The 3,272-nt window shown below is 40.2% G+C and overlaps 1 pseudogene; it reads right to left on the minus strand.

Annotated features, from left to right (window-relative positions):
• LOC102838666 overlaps positions 1-2,538 on the minus strand; it is a 45,776-nt pseudogene extending 43,238 nt beyond the window's left edge.
• Positions 2,539-3,272: the final 734 nt, after the last annotated feature.

Raw genomic sequence — 3,272 nt, forward strand, 5'->3', positions numbered from 1 at the left:
AAAAAAAAGTATGCAAATTTACTAATATGACTATGATAAATATAATTGGTAAGCATTCACTCCTAGCAAGAAATAGATTATAGGGCTATTATGTAATAATTTCTAATGGTAGAAAAATAGTTCATGTCTTCCAACTTCATAAAACACTCCCCAAATTCTTATTAAATGTATAAAAAGATGATCAACAATATGCTTGTGAATATACATGTTGTCTCTTTATTTTTAACATTTCAATTTTTGAAAACCTAAGGCAGAAACAAGATTAATTAAAAAAAAAAAAAAAGTTTAAAGAAGCACCAATGACTGATTCAAGAGAGAATGTGTTGTATTTGATTGTGGATTACATCTACTCCATCATACAATGATAATAGGGTCAAAGATGAAAAAAACAAGAAGGGGAGAAAAAAATATCATTAACTCCTGTAACTATTCCCAGAACCTTAATATCTTGTCTGACCTTTAAAACTGTCCTAGGAGGTTAATATAGTCTACATTAGACCCTATTTTTCTGTGTTCTTATTTCCTGGTTCAGTTCCTAACAGGTGGCAGATGTACAGTTAGCTGATTGAGTAAATTATTAAATGAAAGAATGAATAAATCAATGAGTGACTGAGTCAAAGAACAAATTAAAAATCAGTATCGGAAGCTTACATTTGACCTAGTAATGTTAAATTTTCTTATATAACCTAGCCATGTGAGCAGTTTCCTTCAGAATTTCAACCTAGTGCTTATGCAACAAGAGCAACCAAGAGAAAAGGAGATTTTTACCTTACATGATACTCAAAAGACCTTTTGTAATGTTTGAGGCATTTGATGCTAAGAGTAAGAAAAATTCACCTCCAGGAAGAGATGTGACAAGTGCCCTGTGGTGTCATTGTCTTAAATCCATTGAACACTGCCTTCCATTAGAAACCAGACTTTCACTGTGTTAAATCTACCAGGTGGCTTACTGATAGAAAACATGAAATGAACAGTTCATCTTAGACATGGAAGAAACATGTTTAAACAAGGCTCACCCCATCAGCTATCAAGTTAACTGGACTCAGAATTTGGACATACCACATCAGAATTAAGTCTTGCCCATCAGTTTACAGGACAACCTGGACATCAGAAGCAACTGGAGAAATCCAACTAAAGATTAGAAGACGTCCCTTAAAATAATATACCTCCTGCTCTTTACAATGGGACTGTCACAAGACATTATTCCTTTCAACGGGATGAACATATTTGAGTATATTTAGCTCATCGTGTAATAAATGTGTCTGATTTTTTCTTTCTGGAGGGCATCCAGAAGCATCTGCAAAAATTACTGAGGACTGGAACAAGAAATTATTCCAAGCCCAGGTGACCTGGTGTGGGTGAGAAACTGGAATTTGCCCCCACTTAAACCCAAGTGGTGAGGACAGCTGACTGCCATCCTGACCACCCCCATAGAAGCCAAAGTAAGAGGAGTCCCCACCTGGATTCACCACAGCAGACTGAAGAAAGTCTCTTCTTTGTGGGAAGCTGAAACTGACTCTACCAAACCTTGCAAGGTAACATTAAGATGTACAACCCGCACAGCTTCATCCACAAACCAGGAACTGGCTGATCTACGGTGGTACGGCAGAAGCATGAGGATGTCCGTTGTAGGACTCATCTTAATTGGACTTTGGGGAGTGGGAAAGGAAGAAATTTTGTGTAATCTATGCACCTGCACCACCAAAGTGGGCCAAACAGTGCCCATCACACTACTTTTCTATAGTTACTACATATGTAACTAACTGAACCTATAACCAATGAAGCTGGGAGAGCCTTAATCTTCTTAGATCAGCAACACACTCAACTCAGAAATGCTATTTACCAAAACAAACTAACCCTAGACTATTTATTAGCTTAAGAAGGGGAGATTGTTGTGTGTGGAAATTTTAACCTGACAAACTGTTACTTACAAATAAATGATCAAGGACGAGCCATTGAAGACACTGTGAAAAAGATCCAAAAACTAGCTCATGTTACTGTGAGAACTTGGCAGGGATGGAGTCCAGAATCGTTATGGGCAGGCAGGTTCTCAGCATTGGAGGACTCAAAAACTCTGGTGGGAGGATTTGTGATCATCATAGAGGGATGTCTGTTCATCCCGTGCCTCCTTCAATTGGCTATTAAAACCCTGAAAAGCATAGTTGAAGCCAGGCTAGAAAAGAAAACTTCTTTCTGCCTATTCTGGAAACATACCTATCAGTCCATGCCCACTTACTTACGAAGTATCATCCAGAAAAGTGAGTCACACTAGTTCGCTTTCTAGCTACATGGACTTCAAAGGGGTGAATGAGGCAGACAGGCTTGTGGAAATAGGCACTGGCCCCCATGTCCCCCAGGCTCCTGGCTCATTCCTGGAGCAAAGTTCACATTCCAGGAAATAAGCAACAGACTATCTCAGCCTCATGTGATTACCCAGGCTAGTCTCCTATTCCTGACCCACCTCCGGCAGGGAACGGAGCCTGAGCTAAGGTTTACCTGCTTCCGTTTCTGTAACTGCTCACTTGTATACTCATACATCTTTCCCTGCTGTAAGTTTGAACCACTGCTAACCAATCCCAAATGAACTCATGTATGCATGCCTATTCCCAATAAAATATCCTCACATAGGGAAGACAGGGCTTGGCCTCTGGATATGAATCTGCTGAGCCACGTGCTAGCACAACAAAGCCCTTTTTGTTACAATCTGTGAGGCATTGACAACTCCTTCAGAGTGACTCTTGCAACAATTCGACATTGAATGCATTACGGTTATGTGTTCTTGTGAAGTGCTGAAGATTTAGTCCTGACTCATAGCTACCCCATACAGGATTTCCAGTGAGGGTGCAGTGGGTTTGAAATGTCAATCTTGTGGTTCAAATCCATCAGCGGTCCAATGTTTATCCTATAGAGCCACACCAGGACTCCAAGGTTCCGTGTTGCTGTTCTTGATGTTAAGTGCTGTCTAGTTGGTTCCAACTCATAGCAACCCTGTATAGTGTTTCTGAGGAGCAGTTGGTGGGTTTGAACTGCCACCTTGTGGTTCAAACAGACCTTTCGGTTTCAGTGCTTTTCCTACAGTGCCACAGCTGGACTGGTGGTTATGTTTAGGAAGCCCAAGGTGAAGACACTTAACCAAAGTAAAATGACTGCTCTGAACTTGAATTAAGACTCCATCTTGACTGTGCTAAAATAATTCTTAACAAGCAGTGATCTTAGTACAGAGTTAAAGTGTGTGACTAAGAAACTCTGTTCTCTTTGAGCTAAGGGAATGC

This window comes from Chrysochloris asiatica, unplaced genomic scaffold, assembly GCF_000296735.1.
Source record: "Chrysochloris asiatica unplaced genomic scaffold, ChrAsi1.0 scaffold00021, whole genome shotgun sequence".
Classification (NCBI taxonomy): domain Eukaryota; kingdom Metazoa; phylum Chordata; class Mammalia; order Afrosoricida; family Chrysochloridae; genus Chrysochloris; species Chrysochloris asiatica.